The sequence below is a fragment of the Rattus norvegicus genome, chromosome 1 (assembly GCF_021556685.1).
Source record: "Rattus norvegicus strain SHRSP/BbbUtx chromosome 1, alternate assembly SHRSP_T2T, whole genome shotgun sequence".
In the NCBI taxonomy this organism is placed as follows: Eukaryota; Metazoa; Chordata; class Mammalia; order Rodentia; family Muridae; genus Rattus; species Rattus norvegicus.
In genome coordinates this window covers 119,354,936-119,375,529 of record NC_141534.1, presented here as the reverse complement: position 1 = coordinate 119,375,529, position 20,594 = coordinate 119,354,936, and the positions used below count along the sequence as shown (strand labels likewise).

General features: G+C 41.1%; 1 protein-coding gene across 1 annotated transcript in view; it reads left to right on the top strand.

Moving 5' to 3' along the window:
• The window catches only part of Gabrg3 (gamma-aminobutyric acid type A receptor subunit gamma 3), a 624,026-nt gene that overhangs the window by 72,479 nt on the left and 530,953 nt on the right, over nt 1–20,594 (top strand).

Below are 20,594 nucleotides of genomic sequence, written 5' to 3'. Positions count from 1 at the left end.
CTAAAAGAATTTATGTCCAATAAATCAGCCCTACAGAGAATACCAGAAACAGCAATTTAGATTGAAGAGAAAAGGGATCATAATCAAGAGGCTACAGAAAGAAAACAAGTAAGGCTAGAATTTCCAGAAAAAAAAATAGAATGAAGAACACAAAAAGAGAGAGTCAGAAATCAATAAACAATAACTAAATGTTGGTGTCCTTAACTCTTCAATCTACAAATCGAAAGAGTCTTGTTATTAGAGCAAGGTCCTATTGCTGAAGATGTCATATACTTATGTCATTGAGCATGTAGAAATGGGGTCCAAGCAGTAACTTCTCCAGTACTGACTAACACTTATGGTATTGCAAGATTATTTGCACGCTACGTGAGGAGAAATCCTCAATATCACCCAGCTATGAACCTAGCAATCTGTTGGCAATATATACATGAGCAATATATTATGGCAATAACCAACCACCTTGTGATTTGCTTAAGACCCACTACATGATATGGGACTCATAGCTGACACTGCTAAAATGGCTAAGAAGCTGAAACTAGAAAGGTCGTAGGGCAGACGGGGAAACCCACTCCTGTTATTTTGCTAAAGAAAAAGAGCAATAAAATGACTCATAATAGTATGTTCCTGTATATATGTAGAGAGATGCATCATTAGAGAAACTTCTTTTTTAGTTGATGGTAATTAACACAGAGACACAGACCTGGACAGTGTGCAGAGTGAGAGACTCTGAAGTACGGAATCTTAATGAAGCATCTTTATCAATCCTGCACCCCTCAAAGCTCAGAGGTCTATGTGAGAGAAGCAGCAGAAAGAATGTAAGAATAGTAATAGGTGTATAACTCTAAGAGCAGTGTCTTATAGACAGAACAGAGCTGATATACATATAAGGTTACAGAGACTGTGACAGAATGCACAAGCAGTATAAGTTTAATCCAGACTAAAATCCCAGAACAGACAGAGGGAGCACTTCTAAACTCCTGCTATGAGCCTAGAGTTATTCAAATACCAAAACCAACTCTTGTTGAACACATATGCCAAAATCCTCAGTAAATTTTTTTTAAATTGAATATAGGCATATACCAAAAGGAGCTTCTACTATGATCAAATTAGTTTACAAAGGGAAGATTCTGCCCATGCAACTTAATAAATATAATAAATCATACAAATGGAGTTAAAAGTGATGTGATCTATTTAAAGATGTAGAAAAGGCCTTTAACAGAATTCAACATACCTTCATTATAGAAGTCCGAGAGAGAATAGAGGTGAAGAGGACATACCTCAACACAACAAAGGCTATCCGTGACAAACCCTAACCCAACACGATCTTACACGGAAGAAGAGCATATCAATCCAATTCCATGGAGTGTCTAGTATCCCTAATCCTTTTCAATATAATGCTTGAAGTGTTAGCTAGAGAAAGGAGACAAGAGAATGAAAGGAATACAAATGAGAAAAGATGCCAAACCATTCCTATTTGTAGATGACATGGAATTATGCATAAAAGGCCCAAAAATTCCACAGAAAGCTTCTAGAAATGATCAATATTTTCAGAAAGTGGCAGAATGTATAATCAGTTTACTAAAATCAGTAGCTTTTCTATATGCCAATAACAAACATGATGAGATCATAGGGACACTGCTATTTATAAAAGGCTCAAAAGAAAATGTGAAACTAACCTTACCAAAGAGATAAAATAGTAATAAAAATAGCTGGTACTAGAACAAAAACAGGTGGGTCAATGGATGAAATAGGAGACCCAAATTAATGTACAAAATTAGAGACATCTAGTATTTGGCAAAGATTTCACACCATGGAAAAGCAACATCTTTGACAAATAGTGCTGGGGAAACTGGATTTCATATGCAGAATATTAAAATTAGACTCATATGTATCACAAAAAACAAAACCAAAAACCAATCAACCAAACAAACACACAAAACAAGCTACAGAGGAATGCATGCCTCATTGTGAAGCTGGAAAGAAAGTCCTAAAAAAAAAACCACAAACAGATATCCTACAAGATATATGCTCAGAAAGGACTTTGGGTTAGCACTTTATTTTACTCATTATTTAAGATCAATAATTGACATAAAACTAAAAAACTAAATAGCAATATAATCACAGAGTCAAGTGGAAGCCTCTAGAATGAGAAGCTTTTACGTCTATTCATATAATAGAAGATTAATATTCATAACATACAAAGAACATCACACACTCCAAAAGAATTAAGAAAACAAATGACCTAATTTTAAAAAATGGATCTGAATAGAAGAAGAGATAAAAATTGATAATAAGTATCTCAGAAAGTGTTCATCTTCTTCAACCACTTAAAGCTATTCTGAGATTTCATCTTACCCAATTCAGAATGGATAAAATCAAGAAAGGAAATTGACACAAATGCTTGTGAGGGTAGGGAGAAAGAGGGACTTCAGTGTTTGTGAGAATACAAATTGTGTACATATTCTGGAAATGAGTGTTGAGAATTCTCAGATAGCTAAAGATAGATCTACCATATGACCCAGCTGCTTCTGTCCTTGGCATATGTCCAAAGGATTCCATGTACTAGCAGAAACTTGCTCAACCATACTCATTGTGGCTCTCTTCACAATAACTAGGAAGTGAAAACAACCTAGATGTTCTTCAACTGATAAATGGATATGGAAATATGGTACAAATTCACAGTGCAATTTTATTTAGGTATAAATAAAAATAAAATGAAATTTGCAAGTAAAATGGATAGAGTTGGATAATAGCATACCTATTATACCAGACCATATATACCAAACCAATATACAAAACTGCCTGAAGTAACCTTAGAAGCCAGGAAAGTCAAAGGGACCTTGGGAGAACTATGGAGGAGAAGTATAGAGAGGAGACAAGTAGGGCACAGATACTGGGGGTGAGGAAATGAGAATACCCACAGGGGACACTTTTCTTGGCAAGGGAGAGATAGCACAGTATGGACAGGGAGGAAGGAGAAACAAATAACACTAAGAGTGTTTGAAAATGTCATAGACAATGAGCCATTTTATAAGTTTATTTAAAATATAAACATTACACATGTGTGTACCTATATATAATTCAACAAAACACACAAAATGATAACATTCATCCAAGAGCTATCTAACAATCTCCCCGACCAGTGCCATGAATAAGAAACCTTCCTTAAAGGTTTTGTTTAGGGGATTGTCATTACCCTTGGATGACCAGAAGAACTTGAAGGTAAGACCCTGTTGCCAAAGACACCACACCCTGTTGGCACAGAATTTAGAGATATTGAGCTAAACCTGCTCTTCAACCCTCTATGCAAACTACTAGGATGAAAAACAATGGGTTGCCACACAAGCTGTAAAGCTTGAGAACCAGAGTAATGACTGGCCTGGAAAGATATATCCAACAGTGCAATGGTGACATCTTTAATTTGGTGGCAACCAACAGCTGTCTAATTGGACTTAAGACTCACCCAACAGAAAGGAACTTATCACCTGTGGCTGGAATGGTCACAGATTCTAAACACCGCTATTGCCATTTCCTTAAATTAGTATCTATATCTGTGTTCTAAAGACTTAGTCTTATACCTAGGGGAAAACTGTAGCTCTTTTCCCCTTACTGAAGAAACTTTCCAAGTGCTGTGATTTTGTGCCCATTTGAAAGGAATTCGCCTCACGAACCAATAAACCTGTGCATAGTAGGTGCTTGTTCAACCATGAGCTACCAACCAAAAAGACATGTCTTTATATCTGTTTGGTTTTATCAGCCATTGTTTTACAGCTGTCCTCATCCTTGTAGCCATCCTATTCAGTCTTGTAATTGGTGAGAAGTGCAGTTAACAAGCCTCCATCCCAGTATTACACATGTCTTTCTCATACTCATTTTCCAGAATCCAGTCCAGAGGCCTGCTACGTGCTTGTGAAAGGAATGGATGAACGATTGGAACAATGAGTACACCCTTTCTCTCCCATTGAACTCCATATACTTTGCAAGGGTTTCAGGCCTCAACTTCATTGGTTACCTTTCAGACATCCCTTGCTGCAAGGTCATCAGCTGGTACTTGTCTATCATTGGGAAAAATACTTATGATAAATCAACTTAAAGTAAATTAAGTTCATTTTAGCTCTTACTCTTTATGGCAGAAATCTGTTGTCCATGAATGTGCTGTACCTGCATGCAACAGAGAGTGGAGGAGACCTGGCTCTAAGTGACCCAATTTCCTCTCATTAGGCCTCAGCTTTAAAGGTTTCATCATCTGGTTGAGCAAGAGGTTGGAACCAAGTCTTCAGTGCATGGTCTTTGGGTGACATGTACGGTTGAAGAATTTAATCCTGGTGTTCAATCCTTTTACTTGTCACTGAGCTTATGGTTAATGGAACTGAGGATTAGCAATCTCATGCCATGTTCCAAAGTCCATCTGTTTAGAGAATGATAGGACTAGCCCCTCCAGCTGTTTTTCTATCCCACAAGGATTTGGCATGGCTCTGCTAAAAGGCAGTTCTCAAATGTAAAACAGCACAATTTTAAACTTCTCCACCATCTAGTCTCTACTTTCTTATCATCTCAGAACTTTCTATCATTGTGTAAAATATCATTATCACCCCTGGTAAGGTGGGCAGCCAGACTTGTCAAAGTGAAGAGAATGAATTTCAAGGAATAAGAGAAGTTGAGATGCCTGTAGTAATGATACAGTGGCAGGCATTCTGTGCACAATCTCCTGCACATTTGTGGATAACTCAATTTCTCCATATTTCTTTCTCTCTTCAATGTTTCTACCTCTGTGGACCATTGCACCATTGAACTCTTTCCATCTTTAGAACACAAGCTCAGTGATATGTTTCTGACAGAAATATGTTACTGTAAACCATTTTTTTTCTGGTGGGGATGAAACTTATTACTAAGGCAAATCCAGTATCTTCCATTTCCAGTGAGGGTCTTGTAATCTTTCTTAGGCTCACATATGTGGAGGCAAGCAACTACATGCATTTGACCAGACGAATACTTATGGAATTGGTTCATGCAAGGACAAGGGTCCTGAACAGTGACCCATCCACAGTGAAGCACCATATAAAGGCAGTGGTGACTGGTCACATACCTATTTTGAAATTTTTTTCTGGCAGCATGTGTACAGAAGATAACAAGGAATATCTTCTGTATTAACAGAAGATTAATAGGCTGAATTAAAGAGATACAGGAAAGATTATGAAATTTCAGAGTGAGATGTATGAGTCCTGAATCATGGCAGTGGACTGCAGAGAAAGATGTACCTTTGGGAAATGAAACTTCAGAGGTATGATTGAGTGCATATAGGCATTAAAGAATGAATGAAGTCAAGGGTGACTCACACCCTATGAGCATTCATTCTTTCACTGAATATGGCAGAGCACCCTTGTGTATCAGATGCTGAGTTGGGTATCGGGAAGATAGTGCTGAATGGAAATAACAAGGCTGGAGAACATATGCAGCTTATTCCCGAGGCTACACAATGATGGTTCAGATTTTGGACGCTTCCATGTGTGAGCATATATTTGAACACAGTATAAAGATTTCCATACATAGGATCTGGAAATGGGGTGAGGGAGGATAGCATAGCACACGAGCCTTTGAAGACCAGGATGAAACATTTGTATTTGATTCTTTGTTAAGGAGGGAACCTAGGGAAGGTAGTTTACCTACATAGACGGTTTGTGGTTTACCTTCAAGAGTGATGCTGTACCCTGACTATGCAAAGGGTGAAAAGCCAGCTTGCCCCTAGCTCCCTTGGGAGTCACACTGTTTATCTTGTCCGTGGAGGTATTTATAGTTTGCATTTTTCTCCTAACATATGTTGATGCCATATCTTCAAATGTAGCCATATTGGGTATAGGGTTGCTACAGATTAAATTGGTGGTGATATGGTCATACTGGCAGAGAGAGAGAGAGCTCTAAGCCAATGTAACCAGTGTCCTTATAAAATGGAGAATTGGGACACAGACACATAAGGAAAGTTACTTGGGAGCTGAAGGGGAGATACTGATTTGCTTCTTCCACAGGGTAAGAAATTCTACAGATCATGGCAAAGTACCCGGAATCCAAGGAGAAGCCTGATCCAGGCTCATCTTTGGGACTCTCAGAGGAGCAAATGAAGCCAACAGTGTGGTCTTCAACTGCTACTCTCCAGAAATGAGGGTGGTTTCTGTTGCGTGAAACATGCTTTCTGGCTTGTTGCCTGAAACCCTTCATTTGTGGTATTTATTATGGTAGACCTGATATAGATACTCAATTCACCCTGTGATTTTCAGGCCGTGTGTGTGTGTGTGTGTGTGTGTGTGTGTGTGTGTGTGTGTGTGTGTGTTTGTGTGTGTGTGTTAATGATTGCTACTTCCCATGTGGCTGAATGCAGGCCCAGGAGACCAAACACTCATTGGCTGTCCTGCTAAAAGTTCTACTGACTGGTGCCTTCACACTCACTGGTGCAGCCATGTTGTCTGTAGGATCTTTTCTTTGCACAGATGCTTGTTGATGTCATAAGCCCTCTCAGTCAGTCTTGTTTTCATAGAATATGTTGCAGGTATAACTACTGTCCAATCAGGCTGTTGATAACAGGATGCCTTATACTGGAAATTTATTCAAAAGAAATTTTTGTTTACATTTTTGCAGGCCCTGAAGTCTATAGTCAGACTGCCAGCAGGCCCTTCAAGTACTGTCTTGTGGGGATGCTCTCTGCCTCTAAGATGTCTTCTTTGTGCTTCAGAGGGGCTAGACAGGTTCTTCCAACACTGAAAAGCTGAGTGGGGATCCTTAAAACTTTATTATCAGTCACTTCTGTTTCCCACTGTAATCACACTGTTAGGTTTTAACATGAGTTTGGAGAAGACAGCAGCATTCACAGTGCTGCTAACTCTATGAATTAAGATGTATCATAGCACTTCATACCCAGAACCAGAGACCTGCCTTCCTTGGACAGAAAGCAAACAGAAGATGCTAACACTGAAGCCTGATGCTGCCATTATCTAGACTCAGTGTGATTACTTCTAGCAGTCTCATTCTGGAAGTGAGAGCTGGTCAGTTCTTCCGAAGCTGCGTACAAGAGCTGAGATGCATAGCCTGATCTGAAGCTGGGGGCCTTACAGAGATAGCAGATGGCTATGGACCCTAGGATGGGCTTTTGGGGACAGTTATGTACCCCAGACCTCAGCAACCCATATCAAAATAAGCATAGTACAATATAACATTTCTAAACTGTGGTTCTAGGATGGCAAAAACACTCTCATGGCTGATAAGTAGTCTTCAAATCACCTGGGACATGCATTTGCATTTCTTCACCCGCTAGTCTAGCACAGATATGTGACTCAAAGCGCACTTCCACGGGATGAGTGGGAGGTATGAACAAATACAGGAAGGAAGGAGAAGAAGCCAGTGGAATTGAGGTGGGGTGATGTAGCCATTTAAACTCCAGAGGTCAGAGCCAAAGTTATTTTTCACTACCACTTGCTGGTGTCCAACAGTGCCAGGTCCAGAGCACTAAATATCTGCTTGGTTGGTGGACCTTCATGACTTCAGTCTTTTAACTTGACTTTGAGAAGCCTAGAGATAGTGCTGGCCATAGGTCCAAGTGAAACAGCTTTAACTAGCCTAGTGTGTTGGTGTTTGTGTTGTATGTGTGTGTGTGTTTTGTGTGTGTGTGTGTTTGTGTGTGAGCTATGTGTCTATCTGTATATGTAACCATGTATGTGTATGAATGTGTCTGTATGTGAGTGTGTATGTATATGTATGTCTCAGTATATGTGTGTACCTGTGTCTCAGTGTATGTGTGCATAGTATATATGTGAAGGTATATCTACATGAGTGCGTACATATGCATGTACGTGTCTGTGTCTGTTTATGTGTATGTGTGTGTTCTGCACAACTGGGAAGATGAGATTCAGAAACACATACACTACGGAAGAAAGCAAGATGGAATGCATGCGTCTATGCCTCTGTCATTTTTGATTCAGTTAGTTTGAAATAATAGAATCATTGAAGGCTCTAGAAATGTTGCCACGCTTCAAAGCATATGGTTAAATGTGGCTCTCCTTGGGGCTACAGTGCAATGGACAGCGATTATTGTCCTTAATTGAAATGACCACAAATAGCATTTCAAAGTAGGAGCTTTTTGAAGTACCCAGAAGCCACCAAGGATGTTATCTGGCACATAACATTTGTCTTATGTTTACTAAGACTCAGCCATGGCATTCTGGGCCAATGCTTTCTCCTCAAGCTCTGATAATATTCTGTGGCAATAGACTTTAAAATCAAAGGATGCCAATGACTTTCCACCTGCAGGTGCTGGGTGGTAAGCTATGGCTATACAGGTGCCTAGTGGTAAGGCCTGGCCATATTTAAATACTCGTGACTTTACTAAATCTTGCCGAGGGCTGGCAGAATGAGCCCAAAAATCAGGAGAAACTTCACAATATACTGGTAAGGTTCCTGCCTTGGGAACAACCACCAAACGTTCCCTAAAATCTCTTCTCATAAGTGCCTCAGCAGCAACATGAGTATTATGATGCAGTCACTCAGAAATGTAGAAGTCATGCTTACATCATGGAAAGGCAAAGAACAAAGGGCAGAGTGCATAAGCAGAGAGCAAGCAGGCACATCATAGAACTGATGTGTGGAATGGACAAACTTAGGTACATGATAATATAACCACCCCAAAGAGAGTGGAATTCTGAGTGTTCTGCATGTGAGATAGGAAGACAGAGGAGGGAGCGAATGCAGATGGAGCCAGTCTACCTAGAACATGCCTCTAGGGCCTAGAAAGATAATGGGAAGTTAGAACTGCCCAGGTGGTGTGCATCGGAGCTGCTATGTTCATCCTTCCCAACACCGTATGCTTCACGGCTCTTTGCTGCCATTATCTTTGCACTTGCTCTGAGAGAGAAGGAGAAAGGGATAAGGAAAAGGCACCATCTATTCCCTCCATCTCATTCCAGCTTAGTAACAAGCCTATTCCCTTGTTAGAGGTTTTGCTTTCTGGTGCTCCTGTTATTTTCAACCAACAAGATCCAAAAATATGAAGTATGCAAATAATTAGTATGTGTACATTTGTACACTGCTATGAGGAGTATGATGAACTCACCTGTCCTACTTCATGCCCCTCAGGGTGTGTATCATCTAGGGAATTGTTGGCTTTTTTGCATTGTATCTACTACCTTGCCTGGTGGTCCCTCAGATATGCTGTCAAAGTATGGCAGCATATGTGCTCAGGTCACTTTTATTTTACTCATTTTCTTAAAGCATCAAAAACATGCTGCCAGCAATCCAGATCTGTAAGGAAGCCAGCAAGTGCTTTCCATACGCAAAAAAGGAACAAGCGCTCTGCTTAATAAACAAAGCCAAACATATTTTGAAGCTGCTAGGCTTTGTAGTGTGAATGTGTCTTTCACCTGTGAAAAGGATAAAATGTTCACACTCAGTGCTCATGTGGCTTTATCGCACAGCAGCTGCACACATCATTGAGATAGCACCTAAGTCCTTGGTAAAGATGCAAAAGGCATTGTGCTGTGTCACACTGTTGTTGGCAATTTTAGTCATCCAGTGTTCCTGTTGAACTACTGTCCCTTTAATTCCTGGGGTATTGTTTTGCTCATCTCCTTAATGTTTCTGACTTCTGCTTCCCTTCATGTTGTATGAGAAACTAAGGAAACAGGATGGCTGGCTGAAAAGTTACTGAGAGGACAAAACTGAGTTTGGGACATTCTGGTTGAGTCACCCTATCAGGAGCACTACTGAAGCTGACCAAGATAATCATAGTTCAACGAGGGGAAGGAAGAACAGGTCACTAAGTGTGGTCCTGCACTAAGAATGGATAATTCTTGTTATATTGACTTATCAGGATTTCTTGCAAAAGATTTTTTTTTGTTTCTTTCAAGAGATGCACAAATTGTTACGGGGAAGGCTCAGAGGCTTGACTGACATTTGGCAAAGCAGAAAGTCTTTGCCACGTTGAGGACATATGTGGGCTATCTGTTCTAGAAACATTGGAAGGTTTTCCTAGAATATGTGAGAAACATACAGGAGGGCAAATCTGATAGCATGCACCACTGCCTTGCTTCCTGTGCCATTAGGGTGTCTTTGGTCTCAAAAGCTGCTCATAGCATTTGAATCAGAAATCACGGAACTTGAGCCTCGGGACCACAGGTAAGACCAACTTTTCTGCTGCAAGAAAGCTGCCTGGTGAGCTTGGGACACACGGAAGCAGAATTCCTCTAGGACCGGGCACATTCTGTGTTTACTGGAAGTCCCACACCCGCGGATCCCGGCCCGCAGCAGCTCTCTGCTCCCAGACCCCGTGAGAGAGAGACCCAACCGCCTGGTCAGGTGGGCACTCCTGAGGCTGCAGAGCGGAAGAGACCACCAACACTGCTCACCCCTGCCCACATCCCTGGCCCAAGAGAAAACTGTATAAGGCCTCTGGGCTCCCGTGGGGGAGGGCCCAGGAGCGGCAGGACCACTGCCTGAGACACCGCCGGAACCTGAAGGAAACAGACCGGATAAACAGTTCTCTGCACCCAAATCCCGTGGGAGGGAGAGCTAAACCTTCAGAGAGGCAGACAAGCCTGGGAAACCAGAAGAGACTGCTCTCTGCACACACATCTCGGACGCCAGAGGAAAAAGCAAAAGACCATCTGGAACCCTGGTGCACTGAAGCTCCCGGAAGGGGCGGCACAGGTCTTCCTGGTTGCTGCCGCTGCAGAGAGCCCGTGGGCAGCACCCCACGAGCGAACTTGAGCCTCGGGACCACAGGTAAGACCAACTTTTCTGCTGCAAGAAAGCTGCCTGGTGAACTCAAGACACAGGCCCACAGGAACAGCTGAAGACCTGTAGAGAGGAAAAACTACACACCCGAAAGCAGAACACTCTGTCCCCATAACTGACTGAAAGAGAGGAAAACAGGTCTACAGCACTCCTGACACAAAGGCTTATAGGACAGTCTAGCCACTGTCAGAAATAGCAGAACAAAGTAACACTAGAGATAATCTGATGGCGAGAGGCAAGCGCAGGAACCCAAGCAACAGAAACCAAGACTACATGGCACCATCGGAGCCCAATTCTCCCATCAAAACAAACATGGAATATCCAAACACACCAGAAAAGCAAGATCTAGTTTCAAAATCATTTTTGATCATGATGCTGGAGGACTTCAAGAAAGACGTGAAGAACTCCCTTAGAGAACAAGTAGAAGCCTACAGAGAGGAATGGCAAAAATGCCTGAAAGAATTCCAGGAAAACATAAATAAACAAGTAGAAGCCCATAGAGAGGAGACACAAAAATCCTTGAAAGAATTCCAGGAAAACATAAATAAACAAGTAGAAGCCCATAGAGAGGAGACACAAAAATCCCTGAAAGAATTCCAGGAAAACACAATCAAACAGTTGAAGGAATTAAAAATGGAAATAGAAGCAATCAAGAAAGAACACATGGAAACAACCCTGGATATAGAAAATCAAAAGAAGAGACAAGGAGCTGTAGATACAAGTTTCACCAACAGAATACAAGAGATGGAAGAGAGAATCTCAGGAGCAGAAGATTCCATAGAAATTATTGACTCAAATGTCAAAGATAATGTAAAGCGGAAAAAGCTACTGGTCCAAAACATACAGGAAATCCAGGACTCAATGAGAAGATCAAACCTAAGGATAATAGGTATAGAAGAGAGTGAAGACTCCCAGCTCAAAGGACCAGTAAATATCTTCAACAAAATCATAGAAGAAAACTTCCCTAACCTAAAAAAAGAGATACCCATAGACATACAAGAAGCCTACAGAACTCCAAATAGATTGGACCAGAAAAGAAACACCTCCCGTCACATAATTGTCAAAACACCAAACGCACAAAATAAAGAAAGAATATTAAAAGCAGTAAGGGAAAAAGGTCAAGTAACATATAAAGGCAGACCTATCAGAATCACACCAGACTTCTCGCCAGAAACTATGAAGGCCAGAAGATCCTGGACTGATGTCATACAGACCCTAAGAGAACACAAATGCCAGCCCAGGTTACTGTATCCAGCAAAACTCTCAATTAACATTGATGGAGAAACCAAGATATTCCATGACAAAACCAAATTTACGCAATATCTTTCTACAAATCCAGCACGACAAAGGATAATAAATGGTAAAGCCCAACATAAGGAGGCAAGCTATACCCTAGAAGAAGCAAGAAACTAATCGTCTTGGCAACAAAACAAAGAGAATGAAAGCACACAAACATGACCTCACATCCAAATATAAATATAACGGGAAGCAATAATCACTCTTCCTTAATATCTCTCAATATCAATGGCCTCAACTCCCCAATAAAAAGACATAGATTAACAAACTGGATACGCAACGAGGACCCTGCATTCTGCTGCCTACAGGAAACACACCTCAGAGACAAAGACAGACACTACCTCAGAGTGAAAGGTGGAAAACAACTTTCCAAGCAAATGGTCAGAAGAAGCAAGCTGGAGTAGCCATTCTAATATCAAATAAAATCAATTTCCAACTAAAAGTCATCAAAAAAGATAAGGAAGGACACTTTACATTCATCAAAGGAAAAATCCACCAAGATGAACTCTCAATCCTAAATATCTATGCCCCAAATACAAGGGCACCTACATACGTAAAAGAAACCTTACTAAAGCTCAAAACACACATTGCACCTCACACAATAATATTGGGAGATTTCAACACCCCACTCTCATCAATGGACAGATCATGGAAACAGAAATTAAACAGTGATGTCGACAGACTAAGAGAAGTCATGAGCCAAATGGACTTAACGGATATTTATAGAACATTCTATCCTAAAGCAAAAGGATATACCTTCTTCTCAGCTCCTCATGGTACTTTCTCCAAAACTGACCATATAATTGGTCAAAAAACAGGCCTCAACAGGTACAGAAAGATAGAAATAATCCCATGCGTGCTATCGGACCACCACGGCCTAAAACTGGTCTTCAATAACAATAAGGGAAGAATGCCCACATATACGTGGAAATTGAACAATGCTCTACTCAATGATAACCTGGTCAAGGAAGAAATAAAGAAAGAAATTAAAGGCAGGAAATAATCAAACTCAGAGCTGAAATCAACCAAGTAGAAACAAAAAGGACCATAGAAAGAATCAACAGAACCAAAAGTTGGTTCTTTGAGAAAATCAACAAGACAGATAAACCCTTAGCCAGACTAACGAGAGGACACAGAGAGTGCGTCCAAATTAACAAAATCAGAAATGAAAAGGGAGACATAACAACAGATTCAGAGGAAATTCAAAAAATTATCAGATATTACTATAAAAACCTATATTCAACAAAACTTGAAAATCTTCAGGAAATGGACAATTTCCTAGACAGATACCAGGTATCGAAGTTAAATCAGGAACAGATAAACCAGATAAACAACCCCATAACTCCTAAGGAAATAGAAGCAGTCATTAAAGGTCTCCCAACCAAAAAGAGCCCAGGTCCAGACGGGTTTAGTGCAGAATTCTATCAAACCTTCATAGAAGACCTCATACCAATATTATCCAAACTATTCCACAAAATTGAAACAGATGGAGCACTACCGAATTCCTTCTACGAAGCCACAATTACTCTTATACCTAAACCACACAAAGACACAACAAAGAAAGAGAACTTCAGACCAATTTCCCTTATGAATATCGACGCAAAAATACTCAATAATATTCTGGCAAACCGAATCCAAGAGCACATCAAAACAATCATCCACCATGATCAAGTAGGCTTCATCCCAGGCATGCAGGGATGGTTTAATATACGGAAAACCATCAACGTGATCCATTATATAAACAAACTGAAAGAACAGAACCACATGATCATTTCATTAGATGCTGAGAAAGCATTTGACAAAATTCAACACCCCTTCATGATAAAAGTCCTGGAAAGAATAGGAATTCAAGGCCCATACCTAAACATATTAAAAGCCATATACAGCAAACCAGTTGCTAACATTAAACTAAATGGAGAGAAACTTGAAGCAATCCCACTAAAATCAGGGACTAGACAAGGCTGCCCACTCTCTCCCTACTTATTCAATATAGTTCTTGAAGTTCCAGCCAGAGCAATCAGACAACAAAAGGAGATCAAGGGAATACAGACCGGAAAAGAAGAGGTCAAAATATCACTATTTGCAGATGATATGATAGTATATTTAAGTGATCCCAAAAGTTCCACCAGAGAACTACTAAAGCTGATAAACAACTTCAGCAAAGTGGCTGGGTATAAAATTAACTCAAATAAATCAGTTGCCTTCCTCTATACAAAAGAGAAACAAGCCGAGAAAGAAATTAGGGAAACGACACCCTTCATAATAGACCCAAATAATATAAAGTACCTCTGTGTGACTTTAACCAAGCAAGTAAAATATCTGTACAATAAGAACTTCAAGACACTGAGGAAAGAAATTGAAGAAGACCTCAGAAGATGGAAAGATCTCCCATGCTCATGGATTGGCAGGATTAATATAGTAAAAATGGCCATTTTACCAAAAGCAATCTACAGATTCAATGCAATCCCCATCAAAATACCAATCCAATTCTTCAAAGTGTTAGACAGAACAATTTGCAAATTCATCTGGAATAACAAAAAACCCAGGATAGCTAAAGCTATCCTCAACAATAAAAGGACTTCAGGGGGAATCACTATCCCTGAACTCCAGCAGTATTACAGAGCAATAGTGATAAAAACTGCATGGTATTGGTACAGAGACAGACAGATAGACCAATGGAATAGAATTGAAGACCCAGAAATGAACCCACACACCTATGGTCACTTGATTTTTGACAAAGGAGCCAAAACCATCCAATGGAAAAAAGATAGCATTTTCAGCAAATGGTGCTGGTTCAACTGGAGGGCAACATGTAGAGGAATGCAGATCGATCCATGCTTATCACCCTGTACAAAGCTTAAGTCCAAGTGGATCAAGGACCTCCACATCAAACCAGACACACTCAAACTAATAGAAGAAAAACTAGGGAAGCATCTGGAACACATGGGCACTGGAAAAAATTTCCTGAACAAAACACCAATGGCTTATGTTCTAAGATCAAGAATCGATAAATGGGATCTCATAAAACTGCAAAGCTTCTGTAAGGCAAAGGACACTGTGGTTAGGACAACACGGCAACCAACAGATTGGGAAAAGATCTTTACCAATCCTACAACAGATAGAGGCCTTATATCCAAAATATACAAAGAACTCAAGAAGTTAGACCGCAGGGAAACAAATAACCCTATTAAAAAATGGGGTTCAGAGCTAAACAAAGAATTCACAGCTGAAGAATGCCGAATGGCTGAGAAACACCTAAAGAAATGTTCAACATCTTTAGTCATAAGGGAAATGCAAATCAAAACAACCCTGAGATTTCACCTCACACCAGTGAGAATGGCTAAGATCAAAAACTCAGGTGACAGCAGATGCTGGCGAGGATGTAAAGAAAGAGGAACACTCCTCCATTGTTGGTGGGATTGCAGACTGGTAAAACCATTCTGGAAATCAGTCTGGAGGTTCCTCAGAAAATTGGACATTGAACTGCCTGAGGATCCAGCTATACCTCTCTTGGGCATATACCCAAAAGATGCCTCAACATATAAAAGAGACACGTGCTCCACTATGTTCATCACAGCCTTATTTATAATAGCCAGAAACTGGAAAGAACCCAGATGCCCTTCAACAGAGGAATGGATACAGAAAATGTGGTACATCTACACAATGGAATATTACTCAGCTATCAAAAACAACGAGTTTATGAAATTCGTAGGCAAATGGTTGGAACTGGAAAATATCATCCTGAGTGAGCTAACCCAATCACAGAAAGACATACATGGTATGCACTCATTGATAAGTGGCTATTAGCCCAAATGCTTAAATTACCCTAGATCCCTAGAACAAACGAAACTCAAGACGGATGATCAAAATGTGAATGCTTCACTCCTTCTTTAAATGAGGAAAAAGAATACCCTTGGCAGGGAAGGGAGAGGCAAAGATTAAAACAGAGACTGAAGGAACACCCATTCAGAGCCTGCCCCACATGTGGCCCATACATATACAGCCACCCAATTAGACAAGATGGATGAAGCAAAGAAGTGCAGACCGACAGGAGCCAGATGTAGATCGCTCCTGAGAGACACAGCCAGAATACAGCAAATACAGAGGCGAATGCCAGCAGCAAACCACTGAACTGAGAATAGGTCCCCCGTTGAAGGAATCAGAGAAAGAACTGGAAGAGCTTGAAGGGGCTCGAGACCCCAAAAGTACAACAATGTCAAGCAACCAGAGCTTCCAGGGACTAAGCCACTACCTAAAGACTATACATGGACTGACCCTGGACTCTGACCCCATAGGTAGCAATGAATATCCTAGTAAGAGCACCAGTGGAAGGGGAAGTCCTGGGTCTTGCTAAGACTGAACCCCCAGTGAACTAGACTATGGGGGGAGGGCGGCAATGGCGGGAGTTTTGGGAGGGGAACACCCATAAGGAAGGGGAGGGGGGAGGGGGATGTTTGCCCGGAAACTGGGAAAGGAAATAACACTTGAAATGTATATAAGAAATACTCAAGTTAATAAAAAAAAAAAAGAAACATTAAAATAAAAAAATAAAAATGAAAAAAAAAAGAAATCACTTAAGGAGGAAGAAATGAAACCCAGTAACTTCAACTTCTAGACAAAGGAAAACATCTTGAAGTGCAGGAAGAGCCCTTTGCAGTGCCACAAACCCCAAGTCCCCTTTACCTCTAAGTACAAAGGTTCAGGATTAAGCATCAACCTTCAGCTCTGAGGGAGGCATGTTGGTTTCCTTGGACAGCCTTCTGCAGTCTCAGTAGACAAAATTGTATTGTGGAATTTGTTTTTTTTCTCTTTTTACTTTTAAGGAGGAAAAGAATGAGAGAGGATGAGGGGGAAGAAAAGGAGAATGGAGGGAAGGAGGTAGGAAGAGAGCAATCAAGAGAGAGTGTGTTCTCATTTGGTTTTAGTAAGCTAAAAGAGTTATTGTAATATTCATTTTTGGCAGCAAGATGAGGACTGAAGAGGCCTAAGTTTCTTAAATTGACTTAGTCTGTAGTTCTACTCATTTTGTCTTCCGTGGAAACCTTTTTATAGATTGCATTTCACTAAGTAGCTTTCACTGGCCTGCTGTGGCCTCAAACAGAAACACACCTGTCCCTGCCTCCCAAGGACTGACTGAAGGTGTGCACTTCCATGCCCAGCCCTTCCTAGGAAATTCTTATGGAGACATCACCCTCCTGCTTCAGGTCCTGAAACCTTCACTTTCCCACTGGGTTGTTTTCCCATTGGGTTTGCTCTATTTGCTCTGACATGGCTATCTTTGTGCTTCTCGATATTACAGCCTTCTGTGGCAGAAAAGGGTCTGTGAAGATGACTGGGAACTTGGTACACTGAGAGACTGGGGATGTCAGACTGCCTGATCATAGCCCTCTGTCCAGTGAAGATTCCTTGGTCCTTCCAGGATGGTTAGAACAGAACAAATGGGTGCCTTGGAAACGTGGTGTTCCCCTTTGCCATGGAAACACTGGCTGCTCTCATACACTGGGATATTTGGAAACTGAACACACACACACACACACGCACTCACGCACGCACGCACGCACGCACACACACTGATTAAGTGTTCCTGAGCATGGAACATTTATTGAATCTTCCAAAGCACATGATCCAAATCTAAGAAGGAATGAAGAAGTCTTATGAAACCTCACTAGTTTTTAAGATAATTAGATTTTTTTAAAAAGATTTGAACAGAAGTACCACACAACAATAAACAGTACTACTTCTACAAGATTAGAATTATTAAGTGAAAATTTTAGTCGCAAGCATCGAATAGCTTCTTATGAGCTCTTGACCACAGAGGCCCCAGACACATTCAAAACAAAATATACCACTGCCATTGTTCTTGGTTACCCACTATCACTAGATGGGAAGTTAGTATTTTAAGTAAAGTCCCCTTCTTGATTTTCATATTTTCATGGCATATTCATTTACTGAATTAACTGATTAAAGCAAGGTGATATTCATTCACAAATATGCTGTGTTAATAAAAAATATAGTCAATGGAAAATGGAACCAAAGATGGAATCATTTTTTTGCTTTGAATCCTGTATTTTCATTGGCATGCTGTTGCCCAGTGTGCTGGATGTATGATTCTACAATTTCAAGATTTTATTTTCATTTGTGTGTGTGTGTGCATCTGTGCACACGCGTGTGCTCATGAATGAATATCATGTGGGTTGGAGTTTCCATAAGTCTGGAAAAGAACATCATCAGATCCCCTTGAGATGGAGTTACAAAACCTGATGTGGGTGCTGGGATCTGAACATGGGTTCTCTAGAAGGGCAGAAAGTGTGCTTGCCTGAGCCATCTCTGCAGCCGTGTTAGAAATTTCCAAGCTTCCAAGATACAGCAGCAAGTGAAGTACCATTGGCTTCATAACTGCAGAGATCTTCAGAGAAAGGCCCCTGCTGACCTTTCAAGGACTGTGTGTCTGTCTCTTGCTACTTGAAGTTGTTTAAGAATACTTCCAGAAAGCTGCTGAACATTGTCACCAAAGACACTCCTGCCCTATAGATGGTTTCAAATTTTCCCCTTGAGTACTTTTTTTTTTTAAGAGGAAATTGAGGCAGAGGGCCCTGGCTACTCTTTTTAATTATTATTTTTATTCTTCTCTCATATATTACATTCAAACCATTCCCCCAGACTCCCTCCCCTCTTCTTTCCTTCTCAGAGGAAATCAGACCTCCAGGGACATCAACAAAACACAGATATCAAGCTTAAATAAGACCAGACGTATACTATTACATCAAAGCTGGACAATGCAACCCAGTATTGTGGAAAGGATCCCACAGGCAGCAAACAAGGCAGGGACAGCCCCCACTCCCACTATTAGGATTTCCACAAGAGCACCTAGTTCCAATGAGTCCTGGTCAGTTCATTTTGAGGGCCATGTTCTTCTGGTGTGTTCCTGACCTCTCTGGTTTCTGCGATCCTTCCTCCCCCTCCTCCACAGGTTTCCCAGAGCTCTGTTTAATGTTTGGCTGCCACAGTCACTCTTAATGAATGGGATATTTTAAGGTTCACTGCAAGAAGACACAGCACACTGTGCTTACTTGGAAAGACATATCATAAGTCCCCTATGTGTGCCTGCCATCCTCATCTTTCACGTGGAACGGAGAATTTCACTTCAGAAACTGACCTCCCCGTGGTTTTATATCTTAACCCAAATATGTTAAACTAATAAGCATGAACCTCAGAGCTTCTCTGATGTAATCAGAACAGAGTCAGAGCCTCCTCCTACCAGCTCAGGACCCACCCACTCCTCAAAATAGAAGGCCCAGTTTGTAAACCCTCAAGCTAGAATGCTGGAGCCTCTCCCGCTCTTCTTTGACATTAGACACAGCCTCCTCCATTTGTTAATAATCTGTCTGCTTAGCCAGTTCCCAACCTGTGAATGTGCCTTGCTGCCTGCAGTACTATCTTGTGTTTGCATCCGGCTCAGATTTGTGGGTCCCTCCCTTCCTTCCATCCCCCAGTCTTGTTGGTATAGTGTTGGTATAGTGCCTTCAGACCTTTTGACTCCTGAATAACTGAGTCATTGCTAACAGCCTTCAGTTCTCTCATTACTTTATGCTCAGCTCCATTCTCCCTGCCATAGGTCAGCCTCTGCACAGTGCACAGTAGACTTTATCCTTTGGTTGATATTTCCCTCAGTGCTCAGTTCCTTGCTAGGGTATCTGTTGTAGCAGCCCAGTTTTGAGGCAGCCTGTGCTCACTGCAGAGGGCTTTACCTATCACTTTTAGCCTGATATGGTCCCAGAGCCTTGTCTCTGTCTAGACACTATGGTCACTATCCTATGCCTGTTACCTTGGGTTTTACAGTGTGATAGACAGAGAAGCTGATGCATCCTCACAGTCACTGACTTAATAACTGGTCCACAGCAGACGTTAGACTCCAGCTGATGCAATATGGTCAATCCTTTTCTGTCTGGAAGCTCCTCCCTACCTGGTAAAATTATTCCTAGCCTCCCTTCCGTTCTACTATCCAGCAACTCTCTAATAAAGACTTCTTTTACAAAGCTCATGCAGGATTGCTGACTGGATCAAGTTTGGAGAGTCATTAAATTTCTCAGAAAGTATCACTTTACCCTACTACTGTCATAAAGATATGTACTCTTCCGTCACATAGGAGTATGTATTTACATTTTATTAAGGAATTTTATGAAAGCCATTGTTCTGAACTGACCTCCTGCATGAAGCCTCACCAGACCAAACTTAAACAGAACACAGTTGATCATGCTTTGTGTGATCAGTTCAAACTCTGAAATGAACTAAGTTCTGTGAAGACAGTGGACCTACAACTAATCAGGACCCACTGTACCTGGGCTGGTCTGAGAAAGACCTCTTTTGTGTTTTAGTCCTCCAGAAAAGGAGCTCTGAAATCACCAGTTCACCTTTTGTTCCCTTTAGGACTTGTCTACCTGTAAAACCAAATTGCTCCATTGATTGACTCTCAATTGACCTGGATATGGTGGATTGCAACCATAATCCCAATCCTCTGGAGTCTA